We start from the raw sequence: 20,171 nt of genomic DNA, 5'->3' as shown, positions 1-20,171 counted from the left end.
GCAAGTGCAGTACCACTCTATGTCCTAGATGTGCCATGTTGGACGCTGAACTGCCACATGTTTATGACTCCCACTGCTGTCGCTTAGCTTGGTCAGCGAGCTAGCTCGGTGCAACCTTTCGACCTAAACTGGATTAAATCAATATTGTGAACTGTGAGGTGGTCAAACCTCACTGGAAATAAATGTTATTGAAGTTAATAATAATGAAGGAACAAGAACAGGCCCAAATCATATGATTTCAGCAGTTTTTATGATTTTTTTTAAAAACAAATATAGATCCAAAACCAAAACACGCAAGGGTGGTTTTGCAAAACCAAATCCATATCCAAACCATGAAGGAGATACAGATTCAAAACCAGCAAAAATAGCCCAGTGCACATCTCTAGATTTTACCCATGTTTGGGCTCCCTGGCTGCTTGTTGAACGTAGACCCATGTCCCCATTCTCTTGAGTGTTAACTTGTGGACCCATGGACAGTGAAAAAAATGTTCTTCTTACTTCATCACTTTTCTGTTTCTACAGTCTTATGCTGCTGTGACCTTCAATTTTTGGATGCTTTTTGTGTATTTGTGTTTATTATATTGTTTTGTGACCCCCCCTTCACCTTCTTTTATCCCCCTCCCTTACATTAGTCACCTGACATATTTTTCTTATTGTTATTTTTAGTTTGCTTATTACTGTATTTAAAATTTGGTTTGTATTGGGCTTTTGTTTTTGTGTTTATTTCTATTATGTTTGACCACTAAAAATAAAGAATTATAATAAAAAAAAAGAAACTACGAGTGATTGGTATCCAGGCTGATTTGGCGGAAGGCAGTTCATAGACAAGATTAGTATCCATACTGCAGTCAGGACAGACAACTGGCGAACAAGGTAACAATCCAGGCAGGGTCACAACAGAAGTTAGAGACAGAAGGTCCCTGTTTATAAGAGGCAGGAAGACAATCATAAGGTGCCTGCAGAGCTGAGCCCTCTCTCCAGTACACTGGTTGCCTGGTAGCTGGTGGGTTGCCTAAGAAAGCCAGCAGCTGCACAAAGAGGTGTGGATTGTGGTGGTGCATGTCTGAACCCGAAGATCCTAACATTTCCACAGTCTGTAGAAATGCTAGAAATGTAGGTTAATTGCCTTTCAACTATCCTGGTTTTTAAGCTCCACTGATGCTGTTACATACTAAATATGTGAGCACTATATAAATAATAAAGACTAATAATAATGGTAACTTTGTAACAAACATAAATTGAAATGCTTGCTGGTCTTCAAGGTGTCACGTCACATCAGCTAACACAAGTGACCAGGCTAGCTTGCACTTCACCTTTAGTTGTTCATTTTCCCTTAAGGCTCGATGTGCTTAATGATGCTCAGTTGCCCCCAGGTTTAGTGCTGATTTAAAGGTGATAATTGTATAGGAAGGCAGGGAGTAAGGGTAAATTGGCAGCAGTAATGGTAAGCAGCAGGATTCCGGGCTGCTCAACACTAGGTAGGGACAGAATCAGCAGGCAAAGAATGAGGTCAAATCTCAGGCTATATTAATGGTTCAGACAGCAAGGAACCAAACACAATAATATTCTACTTAGAAGTCAGGAAAGACAATAGGACAAATATAGAAAATGTAAGAGGAATCAGCATACCCAGGATATACAAAGCAGAACCACAATTGCTTGCAGCATTTTCTTTTCTTCATAAATACTTCTTGAAAACACAGGAATGGAAATCTCCAGAAAGTTGCAGACACATAAATATAATGGAAGTAACACAGAGACACAATCACATCCTCATCATAAATGAATGGGGAATACCAGAGGTGAAACACATGTAACATTTTTAGTTGTAATACAGGATATTTTATGCATGAAGCTCCAATTTATGGAGAAATTCCTAATCCAAAATGCCTAGCTTCCAATCTGTCATACATCCCATACCTCTGCATTTATGTTCTCTACTGTTTCTTGTTCATCCTATTAATTGATTTCTTTTACATGTATCAGATGTATTGACTATCTCAAATAATCGCTGCTAAATTATGTAGTTGTGTAATTTTCTTTTTTTTTTTAACTTGATGGTTGTATCCTAGTGCTAGAATGATCTATATTAACTCAGGTGTTTCTTCTGCATTCAACATCATGGGTTATATTTTCAAAGCCCCTCATTGTCAGTAGTTCTTGCCACAGAACAATATTAAATGCAAAACAAGCCTGGTTTTGTAATGAATTTTATTGCCGTATAAAAACTCACAGCTTTGAAAAAATGCCACTTTGTAAATATGCCCCCATGCCTTCTATTCAACTCTCACATGCACTTAACCAAGATACCAGAATAACAGCAGAATAAAAGGTTCAATAAAAATCCTTGGGCTTCAGTTATGCCAGGTACACACTACATATCGGGCACTTTGTCTAGTGTGTACCCACTAAGTCGCTGACAATGCTCGCTCCCACGCTTCGTCAGCAACATTGCCAGTCGGACCAGCATTAGCGAGGTCCATACTTCCGAATGCAGCATGGCCCCTGCCGTCACTGCCGGCATCAGCAAGTGTGTACACACTTGACAATGCCACCACCCCTCCGGGTGCCTTCGCTATCGAGGTCGGTACACACAAGATATCATCTAGTGTGTACCGGCTTTAGTCTTTAATATAAAATTACAATATAGCCAATTAGGCTGAAAGTCTGAAACAGTATAAAACTACATTATAACACAGTTTATTTTGGAAACAAAAAGTTTAAAATCAGGCTCAGAATCGGTTAAATAGATGTAGATAACAGTTTAAAGAGGTTTTACAAATTGGTTACAAAAAAATAAATCGTAAGCATAAGAAGGAAATAAAATGTAGACAATGATCAACAGTTTCCACCTTAACTTAGAATTTGAAAAAATACAATAGTGAATAATATTATGAAGAGAGAGTAATTTAAAAAACAAATAAAATAAACAAGTTCCATGAGGCTGGGTTAGTAATGAGGCTATTTCTCTCCCTATTATTCCCTACCTCTAGGAGCTATGGTCCTCTTGTAGATCGGAGATTCACCCTCGGTCAGCTGCATGTGAAGGTAATTGCAGCACTCGGAAATGATGTCAGACGCCCGGACCGTGCTTAGCAAACATGGGGCAGCTTTGGTGTGATGCTTCTCTTCCTCTCTCCATTGTGTCCCCAATGCGTTTCACGCCACCTCGGGTGCTTTGTCAACGATAAGATGGTGTTTATTGTAGAAGTCCATATATAAGGATAACTTTATTAGGATAGGTTTAAAAACATGCACATGGTCATGGATGAATAGATTCTATTCATTATAAAAATCTCTCTCTTCAATTAAATAATAATAAAAATTTAGTAAATATAAATGAATATAATAAAATTACTTTAAAAAAAAATATATATATATATATATAAAAATAAAAATAACTAAATATAAAAATAAATCAGCAAGTTATGTTAAGGAGGGGAAACATGTAGGGGAACTTTATAAAATATTGGAAGTGACCACAGAAATTATATAGTTTGTAAGAAGGCTTTCAGCTCTATATCAATATTCAATCCGTGTGGTTCCAAGGTTTGTAATTGGTATATCCAGTTTGTTTCATGTTGTTTTAATTTCTTAACCAGATTTTCTCCTCTCCAATGTGATTGTATTCGTTGGATGGCAAAGAATTTTAAACCTTTTGGGTCACTATTGTGATACTTAAAAAAATGTGCGGATAGGCTGCGGATAGTTAGGCCTATTTTAATATTGTAAAGATGTTCTGAAATTCTGATCTTTATTTTCCTTTTGGTTTGGCCTACATACTGTATGCTGCAAGGTCATTCAATCAGGTAAATGGCCGCTTCTGTTTCGCACAAAAAGATTCTCTTTTATTTTTAATTCTTTCTTCGTTTTTGTTGAGTTGAAATTTAAGGTGGGTTTCGTTGATGTTTTTTTATTTTTGCAGCCCATACATTTAAGGCAATAGAAGAAATCCTTTGTTGGCAGTCTCTACTCTTATATCTGTTGGTATGTAACTTTTTGTGAGTTCAGTTTTTAGATTTTTGGCTTTTTTGAATATGATTTTAGGTTTCTCTTTTCTGAGCATTCTCGTCTAACATTAGTACATGCCAGTTCTTTTGAAGAATCCTTTCAATTTCCTGATAGTTTCCATTATATTGGGAAATACATGTTGGTTGTCCTTCTATTTTATTGTTCTTTTTGTTTTTATAGGTAATTAATTATTTTCTTTCTAATTGAGAAGTTCTTTCAAGTTGTTGTAAATGTTGCTCACTGTATCCTTTCTCAATGAATCTTTGTTTAATTTGGTGGCTTTGTTCAATGAATGTTGAGTCTTCCATACAGTTCCTTTGTATTCTTCGGAACTGTCCACCTGGGATGTTTCTGACCCAGTTACGATGGTGATTGCTATTAAATGCTCATCTATTATTTCCATTGCCTTCTTTAATGTGCGTTCTTGTTTGAATTGAGTTGTTCTTGATGTAATTTCCAGGTCGAGAAAGGTCACCATTTCTGTGCTGTGAGACGACGAGAATTCTAAATTCAGTTTGTTAAATATTCATATACAGGAAAAAACTTTTTAGTTCATCTTCAGATCCGTTCCAGATGAAAAATAGGTCATCTATATATCTTGACCAATGGAGGATCTTCTCTTTAAAGGGATTACTGTTCCATATCTTTTGTTCCTCCCACCACGCCATGAATAAGTTGGTGTAGCTGGGGGCGAAGGATGCCCCCATTGCTGTCCCTCTGATTTGCAGGAAGAAGTCCCTGTTGAACCAAAAACAATTATGGCGCAAAATAAAATCAATGCCATCCATAATAAAGTTGATTTGAGAGTTTGGTATCTCTGACTGGGTAGATAGAAAATGTAAAGTTGACTGACATCCTGCTTCGTGATCTATTAAAATATACGTTTCTTCCCATTGGATGTCTTAAATTTTTTGTAAAATGCTCATGGTATCTTTCAGAAAGCTCTTTTGTTTTTCTTCAAGACTTTGTAAGAAAAAATCCAGGTATCTTGATAGGTTAGATGTTAACGAACCAATTCCTAATTTATTATATTTAATTATATTTTTTTTAATTTACTATATTTTTATTATTATTTAATTGAAAAGAGAGATTTTTATAATGAATAGAATCTATTCATCCATGACCATGTGCATACTGCCTTTTTGTATGTCACATGCAGCCGGAACCTGTTTTTAAACTTATCCTAATAAAGTTATCCTTATATAAGGACTTCTACAAAAAACACCCCCTTATCATTGACAAAGCACCTGCAGTGGCGTGAAACGCATTGGAGACACAAGGGAGAGAGGAAGAGAAGCATCACACCAAAGCTGTCCGTGTTTGCTAAGCACGGTCTGGGCGTCTGACGTAATTTCCAGGTGCCGCGATTACCTTCACACGCAGCTGACCGAGGGTGAATCTCTGATCTACAAGAGGACCATAGCTCCTAGAGGTAGGGAATAATAGGGTGAGAAATAGCCTCATTACTAACCCAGCCTCATGGAACTTTGTGCATTTCCTTTTGCAAGTGGACTTTAATATCGCTCTCTCCACCTACTCCCAATCAATTCCCTAGAAAGGGCTATAAACAAGTCTTTGGTTGTTTATTTTATTTTTTTTTTTTTTATTTACTCTCTCTTCATAATATTATTCACTGTTGTATTTATTTCTAGCACTTGTACTTTTCATTTTAAGCCAATTTTTGTTTACTTGAGCTGCTTTCCATAATCAACACATACTGTATAGTGCAGAATATTCAGTATATATAAATTTTAGCATTTGAAGAGTTACTGTTCCTGAATTACTGTGAATAATACAATGAATAATACAGCATCTTCTATTCTAGTTTAAAAAGGATAATTTTGCATAATTTTTATAGAAAAACAATTCTTTTAGCTTCAGCTAATACCACCCCCTGCTCCAGGAATAGTAGATAGATATTGCTGATGGACAAAAGTTGTAATTTGCACCTTATTTATCCTGACTGGAAATATAATAACGTGAATAATTTGCATATTTGTAAGGTGAAGGTAGTGTACAATTACTACATTGATAGCAATGATTAACACTTCCGAGGTTCAGTTTGCGAATAATTTGTAATTTTTAAGCCAGTAGTTAGATTTTTGGTAAATTGGTTCCTAAATCTATAATTCCTATTTAAAACAGAAAAAAATAATTGAAAAGGTTTTGAGAGTAAAACAAAAGTAATTTATCTATACACTAGCAAACCGCCCCGGCTTCGCATGGGAGCAATTTTAAATTTACGGCGATAGTCTTTTTTAACCAAGTTCTTATAAGATTACCTTGTAGACATTTGTTGTTTTTCCTCCAGACGTCAACACAAAATGATTAGTTTTGATGAGACATGCAAAAGGACCACAGAAAGTCGTCTCCACTTAGGTCAACTACAGCCAATTTAAGTGTCTGTCCCTGGTAGATAGTTTGTTCGTACTAATCTCAAGAACTAGGGGACAGATTTTGATGCAGTTGTCACTATTCTATTGAGCATTTTTTGAGGAAGGTTTAGGTGTATGAAACATAAGTAATACAAAAGGGAGCCGAGCAGTGACAATTTTAGTGAAGCAAGTTAATGAAAAAAATGGACGTATGAGCGCTTTCTTAGCTTACGCTACCTAAACTGTTAAAGATATATCACAACGATGGATTTTATTTTTTACCATGTAGAGATTGATACGTATTATCGAGTTTCTACAGAAAAATTGATGTAAGCCCTGTTTACTGATACAAAATTTTAATTTTTCCCTTTTTTACCATTCCTATTTCATTTATGTGAAAAACGATTCTTTAAAAGAGTCCAATTCCTGGTAACGCCTGCTTTAGCATGACAATAAATAAAGCACAGGGACAGACACTTAACGTGGCTGGAGTTCACCTAAGTGGAGAATGTTTTTCTCATGGACAACTTTACGTGGCCCTTCTGCATGTCCCGTCAAAACAAAATCTTTTCGTGTTGATGTCAGGAAGAAAACCAATTAATGTCATCTACTGTGCAATCTTATAAGACCTCGGTTAAAAAAGACTATCGCCAGCTTTCCAATAGCGAAACATATGCAAACACAACATTGAAATGTTTTTTTCAGAAGGTAGCAAGATCACTTTCTTCTACCATTTTGAGGTTGAGATTAAGGAAAATCCTTTGCTATGGTCAGTATACTGCCTGTGGGACTTATTGAGATGCAGAGCAAATTTAAATGCATATAAAATTTTATTCTTGACCTTTCTGAGAAAAGATGCTTTTCAACATAGGGAGGTGACTTTTCCCTTCACAATTCTATGGCTGGAGGGGCTCAGAAATATTAATGGAGTAGTGGACCCTACTACTAAAAAACTAAAACATTTTGCAGAGGCCACACAAACCTTTCCTATTCTTCAACGTTTTCCACTAGCATTCTTTCAGATGCAACACTACGCCTATTCAGTAATTGAAGGTTTTTTAGAGCTAGATTGGTCGAATACAATGGATTGTGTGTTGGGGCCTCTGCCTGCCACCAGAAAAAGCCATTTATGCACGATATTTTTTCCTGTGATCCTTAATAGGCCACAAAACTACTCAGTCGGAACTGCGGCAGTGGCTCACAGACTTTCCATCACTTAGTTGCCGCATATTACTTAAAATGTAATCTCTTCATGTCGTCTACTTCGCTCAATACAATACCAAAAAATGTTCGTAAATATATTTCTCACCCCATAAGCAATACCTGGCAGGCATGTCCGCTTCCCATGAGTGTCGTCATTGCCTTGCTCCAGAGACAGATCTATTTCATTATTTTTGGGCATGTCCTTTAATAAGACGTTTTTAGCTCCTGATTAGAAATCTCTCAGTGGAACATTTAGTCAATTATTTACCGTTTACTGCGGAATGGGCGATTTTTGGTATTATCCCAGAAAATGAGACGGTCTCTAGAGGTTGCAGAAAGCTCCTGCTGGCAATTAGTGAAGCAGCACTCAAATCTAGTCTACAAAAATGGATCCTTTCTCTCCTGCCTTCTTTAAATCTGTTTAAAGGAAAGTCACATCATATTTTTCAAATGGACTGGTTAAAGACGACCTTGGGCAAAGAAAAATTGGTTTCAAAATTCTTTGGAGTCCTCGGAAAGTGATATTTCTATCCTACCAGCAGATTTTCAGGGTTGAATTAGATATTTCCTTAAAAATACAGAATGGTACGACACCATACTGTTGTTGGGTGATCCTCCCATAATACTGGATAGTTAACTTCTTGATACATTATTATTCAATGTGGGTTCTTGGCTCCTCCTGTCTCCAATAAGGGACCTATTAGGCAGGGCCGGCAACAGAAATTTTGGGGCCCGGGACACTTATATCTCTGGGGCCCCAAACCCCCCCTCTCAATGCCCCGTCCTTGACCCCTACTCCAAACTAGGTATGAGCGGGTTCGGATTTATGGAATCTGACCCCCCGAACCCTCCCGTTCCGAGTCGGATCCGAGTCAGGATCGAGTTTTCCCGCCTGACTCGGATCTGAAACCGAGGCAAAACGTTATCATCCCGCTGTCGGATCTCGCGGGTTTTGGACTCTATAAAAGGTCCCCGCGTCTGCGCCATTTTTCACTCCGGCTGTGGACAGTGAAGAGGGAGGGTGGGAGTTAGGGCTGGCTGGGTTGTGTTGTGCTTTGTTGCTGTTGTCCATAGGGGCTGTGTCCACTCCAAAGTCCATAGGGGCTGTGTCCACTCCAAAGTCCATAGGGGCCGTGTCCACTCCAAAGTCCATAGGGGCTGGCTGGGCTGTGTTGCGCTGCTGTTGTCCATAGGGGCTGGCTGGGCTGTGTTGTGCTGCTGTTGTCCATAGGGGCTGGCTGGGCTGTGTTGTGCAGTCCATTGTCCATAGGGGCTGTGTCCACTTCAAAGTCTATAAGGGCTGGCTGGGCTGTGTTGTGCAGTGTCCCATAAAGGCTGTAGTCCTAAAGGGGTGCTGTAGTGTTGTCCAGGGCATGATCTGTCCATCAGGGGTGCTCCCCCCAAGTGCAAAAAAAACAATTGCTCGTCTGTTAAAGAGTGCTGTAACCCCCAAAGTGCACTCCAAAAAAACAAAAAAACATTTTTCCTGTGTTTGTGAATTGTGTGCACAGTAGCCGCATGTGCATCAACAAAGTAGCAGCGCCAAGCATGCGCCTGTGTCATAAGTAAAGGGCCGGCTGGCTCATCTGTTAAAGGGTGGTGTAACCCCCAAAGTGCGCTCCAAAAAAAAAACAATTCTTCTTTTCTGTGTTTGTGAATTGTGGGTGTCATTCAGACCCGCTCGCAAGCGCCTGAGCGCTCGCAAGCAGGTCGATTATTTGCTTTGCGCACGTGCAGCAGCTGCACTGCGCATGCGCAAGCCCTGCTGCGAGAGAGAAATTCTCTTGCTCCGGGGCTCACTACAAAATGGGCGGCTGTCGATGTTGATAGACAGCTCGCCCCATTTTGTAGGCGTGGCGGGGGGTGGTTTCACAGACGGAGCCGTTCCCAAGCGATGTCAGTGGGAGAGCTTCCGGCTCTATTAGAGCCGAAATCTCTCTGCAGTTTGCGACAGACGAGACCTTACCACAAGGGTCTCATCACAAGCCCCGATGGTGACCATCGCGACCATCATCCTGGCCGCTCGTTAAGGCTGTGGGTGGTAACCCACAGCCTAGTGAGCGTCCAGGAGGCTGGATCATTTTTTAGATGCGGCCGTCCTCATTCAGAGCGAGCGCTCGCATTTTGCGAGCGGCTCTGAATGAGGTCCAATGTGCGCAGTAGCCGCACGTGCATCAACAAAGTAGCAGCGCCAAGCGTGAGCCTGTGTCATAAGTAAAAGGCTGGCTGGCTCGTCTGTTAAAGGGTGGTGTAACCCCCAAAGTGCGCTCCAAAAAAAAGAAAAAAATCTTCTTTTCTGTGTTTGTGAATTGTGTGTGCAGTAGTCGCATGTGCATCAACAAAGCAGCAGCGCCAAGTGTGCGCTTGTGTAATTAGTAAAGGGCCGGGTGGCTCGTCTTTTAAAGAGTGGTGTAATCCCCAAAGTGCGCTCCAAAAAAATTAAAAAATTCTACTTTTCTGTGTTTGTGAATTGTGGCCCTGATTCAGAGCCGGACCCTCTGACAGAGCGCTCGCTCTGAATCAGGGCCAACCTTCTCTTTTTTTAGAGTGGCCTCCTGGCCGCTCGCATAGCTGTGGGTGACCATCAAGACCATCGTGACCATCGGGCTTGTGACGAGACCCTCGTGGTAGAGTCTCGTTGCTGCAAGCCCTGGAGTGCTTTCGGCTCTATCAGAGCCGAGAGCACGCCCACTGACATCACTTGTGATGTCAGTGGGGCCGGCCCCAGACGGTAGGCGTTCCCATGGGAACGCCTCCGTCTAGGCAGCAACGCCCCCGGCACGCCCACCAAAGGGGGCGTGCTGTCACTCACCATCGACAGCACGCCCCTTTTGTAGCGAGACCCATAGCGACGGCTTGGCCGTCGCTATCTGGGTCTCGCGCATGCGCACGACTGAGCCGGCTCCCTCGTGCGCATGCGCACTGGGCCAACATCGACCCGATTGCGATCGCTCAGCGCTCGCGAGCGGGTCTGAATCAGGCCATGTGTGCGCAGTAGCAGCACATGCATCAACAAAGTAGCAGTTCCAAATGTACGCCTGTGTCATAAGTAAAGGGCCGGCTGGCTCGTCTGTTAAACGGTGGTGTAACCCCCAAAGTGCGCTCCAAAAAAAATAAAAAATTAAACTTTTCTGTGTTTGTGTATACCTTAGCCGCACGTATATATCAATATAACATAAATGGAGGACAAAAATTTGTCCGATAGAAATAAAATAGGGAAAGATCAAGAACCACTTCCTCCTAGTGCTGAAGCTGCTGCCACTAGTCATGACATAGATGATAAAATGCCATCAAAGTCGTCTGCCAAGGCCGATGCCCAATGTCATAGTAGAGGGGACATTGGGCATCCCAAATGGCAAACTTCAGAAAAATAAAATCCCAAATGGCAAATCCCAAATGGCAAACTTCAGGAAAAATCCCAAATGGCAAACTTCAGGAAAATTACATTAAAAAATACATTTAAATCGTCTGAGGAGAAACGTAAACTTGCCAATATGCCATTTACGACACGGAGTGGCAAGGAACGGCTAAGGTCTTCCCTATGTTCATGACTAGTGGTTCAGCTTCACATGACGATAGAAGCACTCCTCCCGCTACAAAAATCAAACTACCGTATATACTCGAGTATAAGCCGAGTTTTTCAGCACATTTTTTGTGCTGAAAAAGCACCCCCTCGGCTTATACTCGAGTCATGCCCGCATGGTACGCTGCTGAGTAGCGTACCATGCGGGCCGCGGTGCAGACTGTGTCACTGTGACACAGCCTGCACCGCGTGTGTAGCGCTGACCGGACGGAGTTCGGTCAGCACTACACACTGCTAAACACACAGCCGCCGGAGCCGGCAGCTATGTGTTTTGGTGTAATCAGCAGCCGCTGAGAGTCTGTCAGACTCTCAGCGGCTACTGCTGCTCCCACTGCGGGAGCCATCTTCCGGCTCCCGCAGTGGGTAATGGGAGAGACGTCGTCATGACGACGTCTCTCCCATTATGCAAAGCGGCGGAGGAGCCTGTAGCAGCGTCGGGACTAGGAGCGGGGTTACAGGTAAGTGGTTTTTTTTTTTTACATTTCTTTCTACTGGGGGGGCTACTACCGGGGGGTACTACCAGGGGGGGATATCGCTACTGGGGGCACTACCAGAGGGGGGGATTAATAATGGGGGAACTACCAGGGGGGGGATGTTGCTACTGGGGGCACTACCAGGGAGGGGGGGAATACTGGGGGCACCGCCAGGGGGGATGTTGCTACTGGGGGCACTACCAGGGGGGGTTAATACTGGGGGCACTACCAGGGGGGGATATTGCTACTGGGGGCACTACCAGGGGGGGAATTAATATTGGGGGCACTACCAGGGAGGATGTTGCTACTGGGGGCACTACCAGGGGGGGGATTAATACTGGGGGCACTACCAGGGGGGGATATTGCTACTGGGGGCACTACCAGGGGGGGTATTACTACTGGGGGCACTACCAGGGGGGGATATTACTACTGGGGGCACTACCAGGGGGGGATATTACTACTGGGGCACTACCAGGGGGGGATTACTACTGGGGGCACTACCAGGGGGGGATTACTACTGGGGACAGTACCAGAGGGGGGATTCCTACCAGTAGCTGCTGCATTTCCCACCCTAGGCTTATACTCGAGTCAATAAGTTTTCCCAGTTTTTTGTGGTAAAATTAGGTACCTCGGCTTATATTCGGGTCGACTTATACTCGAGTATATACGGTAGTTAAGCTGGGAAAAGCACAGCAAAGAACTGTGCGTTCTAAGAAGATATCTCAAATCCCCAAGGAGAGTCCAAGTGTGGCGGCGGTTGCGATGCCTGACCTACCCAACACTGGACAGGAAGAAGTGGCTATTTCCACCATTTGCACGCCCTCTGCAAGTGCTGGAAGGAGCACCCACAATCCAGTTGCTGATATTCAAGTTGAAGATGACACTGTTGAAGTACAACAGGATGAGGATATTGGTGTAGCTGGCGCTGAGGAGGAAGTTGACGAGGAGGATTCTGATGGTGATGTGGTTTTGTTTAAATCAGGCTCCAGGGGAAATAGTTGTTGTCTGTGGGATGAAAAAGCCCATAATGGTCATGCCTGGGCAGAGGACCAAACATTCCACCTCTTTGGTCTGGCAATATTTCTATCCAATTTGGACAACAACTGTCTTGCCATATGTACCATATGTAAAGGTGAAATAAGTAGGGGTAGGGACGTTAACCACCTAGGAGCATCCTCCCTTATAAGTCACCTGCAGCGCGTTCATAAAAAGTTACTGTCAAGTTCAGAAACTTTGGCTAAGACTGTAAGCAGTCCAGTGACACCTAAATCTTTTTGTCCTGTTGCATCCAAGCTCCTGCAAACCACACCGTCAACTCCATCCTCGTCAATTTCCTCTATAGTCAGGATCGGAAGTAGTCCTGCAGGCCATGTCACTGGCATGACTGACTCTCCTATCCGGGATTCCTCCAGAGGATCCTGCATTGCTATGCCTACTGCTGCCGCTGGTGCTGTTGCTGCTGGGAGTTGTTCATCATCCCAGAGAGGAAGTAGGAACACCACTACTTCTTTTACTAAACAATTGACCCTCAAACAGTCCTTAGCAAGGAGGATGAAGTACGACAGCAGTCATCCTGTAGCAAAGCGGATAACTGAGGCCTTGACTGCTATGTTGGTGTTAGACGTGCGTCCAGTATCCACAATTAGTGCAGTGGGATTTAGACAATTGATGGAGGTAGTGTGTCCCCGGTACCAAATCCCGTCTAGATTCCACTTCACTAGGCAGGCGATACCGAGAATGTACAGAGACGTCAGAAAAAGTGTCCTCAGTGTGCTAAAAAATGCGGTTGTACCCAAAGTCCACTTAACCACTGACATATGGACAAGTGGAACAGGGCAGACTAAGGACTATATGTGACAGCCCACTGGGTAGATGTATCACCTTACGCAGCAACAACAGCAGCATCACCAGTAGCAGCAGCTCAGAAACGCCAGCTCATTCCAAGGCAGGCTACGCTGTGTATCACCGGTTTCAGTAAGAGGCACACCGCCGACAACCTCTTAGAGAAACTGAGGGAAATCATCGCCCAGTGGCTTACCCCACTTAGACTCTCTTGGGGATTTGTGATATCTGAAAACGCCATCAATATTGTGCGGGCATTACATCTGGGCAAATTCCAGCACGTCCCATGTTTTGCTCACACAATAAATTTGGTGGTGCAGAATTTTCTGAAATACAACAAGGACGTGCAGGAGACGCTTTGGGTGGCCTGAAAAATTTCTATCCACTTTCACCATTCAGCGACTGCGTGCCGAAGACTGGAGCCCTGCCATCACCTGAAGCAAGAGGTTGTGACGCGGTGGAACTCAACCCTCTATATGCTTCAGAGGATGGAGGAGCAGCAAAAGGCCATTCAAGCCTATGACATAGGCAAAGGAGGGGGTATGCACCTGACTCAAGCGCAGTGGAGAATGATTTCCGGGTTGTGCAAGGTTCTCCAGCCCTTCGAACTTGCCACACATGAAGTCAGTTCAGACACTACCAGCTTGAGTCAGGTCATTCCCCTCATCAAGTTTTTGCAGAAGCAGCTGGAGAAAGTGAAGGAGGAGCTAAGACGGAGCGATTCCACTCGGCATGTGGGACATATGGATGAAGCCCTTCATTCACTTTGCCAGGATTCGAGGGTGGTCAGTCTGTTGAAATCAGAACACTACATTTTGGCCATCGTGCTCGATCCTAGGTTTTTTTTTTCAAAAACATTTTATTGAACTTCACAAGAAAATGTTCAAATATGTATGGAGATACACTACATATCTTCAAAAACTTGCAGAAATTGTATGTGTAACAACTCCACATAAAATGTGTTATCTAAACAACAGTTTTACAGATAATAATAATATTGTAGAAATAAAATTAACGTAAAAAGATTAATACAAATGGAGACATATAAGGGAGGGGGGAGACATTTTGTAATCCTTTATTTATGGCTTATTCCCAACGTCTAAGACGCATGTATATTTCTTTTTATAATTATAAAACTATAGTCCTGAAAATTCCTCCTATGAGGTCTGAGAATCCAATTGTCTATGCATAAACCAAGAGGTAGGTTCAAATAGTTTGTAAATATGAGTTTGAGATGACTCATCCAGGGCTGCGATGTAATGCCCCCATTTCTTATGGAATCTTATAATGCCATTTTCTATATCAGGAATGGTGGCTCTTCTTTCAAGATATATAATATGGAGAATCATATTTTTCACCTCAGCCAAGGAGGGGGAAGACCTCTCAATCCAAAATTTCAGAATCATTTGCTTCGCCACAGTAAGAATAACCGTTAAGACCGGAGTGATCTCCCTCCTTAGCACTCCTAAATCCCATACAGAAAAATTTACAAGTAAGCAAGCTGTTGGATTTTTAGAGAGATTTAGGACCTCATTCAGAGTCGGTCGTTGCGGCCGCTCGGTCGTACGCCTCCGATGTTCGCTAAAGTGCGCATGCGTAAAATTCGCAATGCGTGTGCACAAACTAGCTATTACGATCAGAAATTGCTCTCTCCTTCAAAATGGCCAGGTTGTTAGTTTGAGTGACAGGATGAGGCGTTTGTGGGTGGTAACAGGGGTAACATTTTATTTTAACAGTGCTTGTGAACGGGGGAGAGGAGATCCGAACGCAGGCGTGCCTGACTATGCAAATGGCGTTTTATGGGAGTGTATAATTAACTAAATAGTGTCATGGCACATGTGACATGGGAGGTTTTTACACTGACTTGATCGTAGTGCTTAAGAGAGGGTATGGTCAACCTTAAGGTTTACAACCAGCTCCGATGGTTCCCCATGGTCTCGATTAATCCTTATATGCCCGGAGATGATGTGTAATGGGAACGAGAAGGGGGCATATTTTTAGTCTTACGGCCACATCCTCCCCTCGCTCGTCCAGCTAACGATCCCATCTTAACGATGCAACTTGCGAGTGCTTCATTTGCATATCCAGCCCCTTTTACCTTACGACCGTGCGGCCGCAACGACCGACTCTGAATGAGGTCCTTAATTTGAAGATTCTGTTTATATACAGTAATCAATAATTTTATGCCAAAATATGGCTATCTTCCCACATTGCCAAAAATTATGAAAGAATGTGGCACCCTGTGTCCTACATTTTGGACATTTGCCTGTTTCTTCTGGGACCATGTGAGCTCTCTGAGCTTGTGAGATGAATGCTCTGTGCATTGTTTTAAAATGTGTTTCCTGCAATGAAGCAGAGTGGAGATATTTAAACACCATCACATTATGTTCCAGTAAAACATCTAAGTTGGAGAGGCCAGCAATATCATCTAACCACCTATTAAATGTATAACGCCAAAGTTTATTGTGTCGGGTAGTCTTAAGGTAAATGCTATAGTGTTTAAGTCTAAAGAGACCAGTACGAGACAAGGAAAATATAGTTTGCTTGGGGTCAGGAGTATCGGCCTCAGACATTGGCTTAGGTAGTGTGTTAACGAAATGTCTGATCTGCAGGTACATAAAGAAATGGCTATTTGAAACGTTAAATTTGTTTCTTAATTCAGAGAAAGACATCAGTAACCCTCCTGGATCAAAGACATCTCTGATCGAGGCGATTCCGGCCTTCCTCCATCCCTTATATAAAGCATTCTGTAGGCCTGGCAGAAAGGCTGGGTTTCCCCAAAACGTAGTAAATCTGGAAGAGTGTGGGTTTCTCTGTAATTTTGTATTAGTATACCACCAGGATTGATATGTGTCAAAAAATAAAACACTCGAAAATATATTATTTGGAATATCTTTCTTGGGAGAATGAAGCAATGCACTAGGGGAAAATGGAGAAAACAATTCTACCTCCAAATCATAAGTCACATATATAGAACGACACCAAAACCAGTCTAGTATATATCTGAAAGATGTTGCCCTACTAATAGATTGCAGGTCAGGTAAATTTACTCCTCCTTCAGAGCGAGGCAACTGTAATTTAGATTATGCTATTCTTGGTTTTCTTTCATTCCATAAAAATTTGGAAAATAAAGAATTAATATAGGATACATCTTTTTTTTTAGACTTAAGGGAATCATTTGTAATAAATAACACAATATAGGAAATGCTGTGCTCTTAATTACCGCAACCCTCCCCAGCAAAGACAAAGGCAGTTTCATCCAGCCTGTCAATAGCTTAGATATAGTTGTCAAGATAGGTTTAAAATTGACAGTATAGAGATCAACTAACAATCTGGGGATACGAATACCTAGGTATGTCAGTACACATGTAACAACTGGGAATAAGGATAGTACCGGGTGAAGATTAAACTCCGCCACATCTCCCGACAACGTTAGTAATTCAGATTTGGAATAATTCACTTTGTAACCTGCGAATGTCCCAAAGTTATCCACCAAGGACATGATTTCTGGTACAGACGTGGCGGGGTTAGAAATGAATAGAAACATGTCGTCTGCAAATAACGCCAATTTAGCCTCCATTCTACCTATGGTGATACCTTTAAAGAGTGAGGAATTTCTAAGGGCTATCGCCAGGGGTTCCAAAGTTAGCGCGAAAGTAGAGACGATAATGGACATCCCTGACGAGTGCCTCTCTCTATGTAAAATGGGGATGACAAAAATCCGTTGCCCATCACCTGTGTCATAGGGTCAGAATATAGGTTAGATATCATGTGAATGAAGTCCTCAGGTGCCCCGAACCTCCGCAATGACTCATATAAATGGTCCCATGTAACTAGGTCAAAGGCCTTTTCGGCATCCAATGATAAAATGATATTAGTATCTTGACCACCAGAAGACTCCACCCACTGCATGCTTGAAAGAACCTTTCTAATATTTGATTGACGACCATGAATTGATCGATGTGTATGATGGACGGCAAAGTCGATTTAAATCTATTTGCCAATATCTTCGTGAAAATTTTGTAGTCCGTGTTAAGTAAAGAAATCGGACGGTATGAACTGGGGAGTTCTGGGTCTCATCCCGGTTTCGGCAGGACTCTTATTATAGCAGAATTAAAATATCTTGGAGGAATTCTACCTGCTAGAATAGAGTTATAAACTCTCATAAGGGTCTCAGATATCCTAGGGGATAAGATTCTGTAAAACTCATTCGAAAGGCCATCAGGGCCTGGAGGTTTATTGGGCTTTAAGGAAGAAATTACAGCTATTGTCACCTGCTTCATCATTTGTGAGGCCTGGTCTGTGGACATGGTGGGAATATGTAGATTAGACCAAAAGGCTGTCTTTCTGGACTCATCTATGTTCTGTCTGGAGTATAATTGTGAATAAAATGACCTTAAACTATTTGTTATATCAGCGTTGGATCTGACTAAGATACCATCCTTGCCTCTTAAAGCTTTGATAATTGTGGGTGGGTGATGCCCTTTTAATAGATTGGACAATAGTCTACTGGATTTATTTCCATGATTATAAAACCTAGATTCCTTATTAAAAGTATATTTTGATTCCATTGAAGACATAATATTGTCAAATAGTGTCTTCTGATGGTAATATGCCTGTTTGGAAGCCAGGGTAGGGTTATTTTTAAATTCCTGATATGTGGAAGTGAGTCTTTTCTGAGAGTCTAAGTACTCTGAGTTCAATTATCTGTCTCTATTTTTGCAGTAGGACATAATAACCCCCTGTATTTCAGGTTTAGAAGTCTGCCAGTATAAAAATGGATTACCATGTTCACAATCTGAATTAGCATGTTTATAATCATTCCATGCTGAATTCAGCATGATATGGAACTTTATGGAGCTAGCTAAATAGGATGGAAAACACCATTGGCGTATAGGACCTTTATCAGCGTTAACTGAAATTTTCATCCAACACAATGCATGATCAGATAAATGAATTGGTTCACACTCAGCCACAACACCCATACTATCCACAACCACCATATTTCCTTCAATATCCTTACCCATACCCACCATCTTTCCCGTCTGCTCAACCCACACAGCAATCCTTTCATCCACCCCATTCACGAAAGTGCTTTAACTGCAACCAACTGGGACATGTAAGTAGGAATTGTAAGGTGAAGAGGGTAGGACCCCCTAACCAGGGAGTACCTGGATATCCCCATACGGGATATACACAGAGTACAGGAAGCCCACAACAGTCACCAGCTCCAATTGTGGCCGTAAATGCTGTATTGGAGAGTGCGAGTCAACGCTAGGGGTCAGGTCATACCTGTGGTCTACAGATAGTCAGGTTAAGGTGAAGTACTAGGGAAAAACCGGTGATGATGGTTGATGTAGCTGGTACTAAATATCCTTTTCTTGTAGACACAGGGGCGACCTGGTCAGTGATAAAATCTCCCGCTAACTTACAGGTAACCAGCGAGACAGTACCAGCAATGGGTGTAATGGGTAAAGTGCAACTTTATCCTTTAACAAAATCCACAGAGGTCACTATCGGGCCATTGCATACCAGGCATTCTTTCCTTCTGGCAGCAGCGGCTCCTACTAACCTACTGGGAAGGGATTTGTTATGTAAGATGGGATGTGTCATATATTGTACCCCTGATGGTGTATTTCTAGATATCCCAGAGAGAGTTACGCACGAGGTGAGGAATATGTTGAACACTCCCCAAAGGATAATGTATCACTCTACTGGTTTAAGTGAAAATCCATCTCAGGTAGGTCAAATGTTATCCCAAATTCCAGATTCACTTTGGACCAAGGATGGACAGGACACTGGATTAATGGCAAACGTAAGTCCCATAATGGTAAATCTAAAAAGTGGTAGGCAAGCTCCTAAAATTCCCCAGTACCCATTAAAACAGGAGGTAGCATTAGGGGTTTATCCCATAATTGAGCGATTGTTACAGCAGGGAATTTTAGTTTGTACAGCAAGTGTAGCCAACAGTCCCATCTTTCCTGTAAAGAAAAGTGGTGGGAGGGGTTATAGGCTGGTACAAGACCTTAGAGGGGTTAATAAGGTGGAGAGCCAATTTCCCGTAGTGCCAAATCCAGCTGTCATTCTTATGCAGACCCCACCAAATGCAACCCATTTCACTGTCATTGACCTCTGTTCTGCTTTCTTCTCGGTGCCTCTTCATCCTGACTGTCAGTACCTATTCGCCTTTACATACAGGGGTGTACAATACACATGGACACGATTGCCCCAGGGTTTCATAGACAGCCCCAGTATCTTCTCCCAGGCCTTACACGACTGTTTACAATCTTTTCAACCTGCCAATGGATCTGTTCTAATACAATATGTGGAGATTTATTGTTATGTTCTGATTCGTTTATGTCATGTTTAAATGATACTAAACTTTTGTTGTTTCATCTCTCGCAAACAGGACACAAGGTTTCTAAGGACAAACTACAGCCATGCCAGTCCAGGGTTAAATATTTGGGACACGGGATAATAAGCTAGATGCTGCCTTTTTGTCCGCTGGCAATCCGTATAAAACTATATCACTTCTCTACAGCCTATTGAGAGTTCCTTACTTTACGGGAACATTCTCCACGGGTATCACTAAGTGGCAGGCCTGCTTTCCAAATCTAACGGAAGCTAATATTTTACGCACTTTACAATATTCCCTCCGCACATTGACAGCTACAACCTATAGAG

This window comes from Taudactylus pleione, unplaced genomic scaffold (genome assembly GCF_031769625.1).
Source record: "Taudactylus pleione unplaced genomic scaffold, aTauple2 ptg000398l, whole genome shotgun sequence".
Lineage (NCBI taxonomy): Eukaryota > Metazoa > Chordata > Amphibia > Anura > Myobatrachidae > Taudactylus > Taudactylus pleione.
The sequence above is the reverse complement of the archived record's forward strand: the minus strand, read 5'-3'. Positions refer to the sequence as shown.